The following is a 1,257-nucleotide window of genomic DNA, read 5'->3' on the forward strand; positions in this document are numbered from 1 at the left end:
AAAAACATGCACATTTCAGATTTTTACAATATATACAGGCATGCCAATCAAATACTTACACAACAGACAACATACATTCCCAATTATTCAGCATTCATCTCAGCAACATTCATTCCATTTGCATTTCTACTCCATTATTCTTTCCTTACTCCTTCTCCTCCCCGGGAATTCTAGTTAGTGTAATTAGTTTTATTAATATATTTATTATAAATATATAAATTTTAGTTGGCTATTGATTTAATTAGCCACTGTCCAATTTTAATGTGTGTACACAATTATATTAGGACTTCAGTTATTTTAGCCAAGGCTGACAGAAACACTTAAACTCCTCACCAAAAACTCAAAGAAATGAAAGAACGTTTACTGCAGTTTAACTCACAAAGTAATCTGTAAAACTCTATTTTCTTCACTTGAACTTCTTTATTCACTTTTTACTCATTTTCAACTCTATTTCAGGCCACACATCATCTCATGGAGGACTTTGGTTTCTCCCACCTGACGAGCTTTTTGCTCTCTTCATAGATGGGATATGCCGTGGTCACTCCTTGGAGAAAAACATGTTCCTCCGCTAAGGAAACTCCGCTGTCTCTCTCTTGGAGACACTCGGTGGTCTCACAGAGAAAAGAAGAACTGTTCTCTCCTGGCCTCTTCTTATTCTTATTCTTTATTTTTATAGCGCTTTTCACAGAGATCCCAATCTCTCTTCGTGGTTCAGCTGGTTTAATGTTAAAGTTAAGGTTCTTGGCCTCCTGCCAAATTTAACAAATCGTGATATATTATTTATTAGTCAGCTCAATGAAAGTGCCTGTTCAGAAGAACTACACCAGATTGGCTGATATATGGTAACTTATAATGGAAGACAATTCCTTGTTACCGTCACCAAAACGGGTGAGACCAGACTGAAAAAGTGCTTATTTTCCGAGCTGCATGTTTCCAGAATGTATGAGATACCTATGAGTCTCAGATTTTTGGCAGCTCGTTCTTTGCGCAAAGAAATTACTCGCCTATGGTAAGCAGAAAGAACTTAATCACTCTTTTTAGCACTTCAGACCGTCAGCAGACAGGAAACCGTTCTGTTTTTTAACAAGTAAAAGAAATAAAAGCTTACCTCTTTCCTGTGAGTGGGCCCAGACGGCTCCCGTCCGCAGTCAGGCTGAAGCGAGTCACCTTTCTTCTCCTGGTTGTTCAATTGTTCATTCAAACGTCGGGTGTCACCACTTTTATTGAGGATTAGAAAGGTGGCTATACTCTTAAATA

The sequence above is a fragment of the Poecilia formosa genome, unplaced genomic scaffold, assembly GCF_000485575.1.
Source record: "Poecilia formosa unplaced genomic scaffold, Poecilia_formosa-5.1.2 Scaffold1203, whole genome shotgun sequence".
Taxonomy (NCBI): Eukaryota; Metazoa; Chordata; class Actinopteri; order Cyprinodontiformes; family Poeciliidae; genus Poecilia; species Poecilia formosa.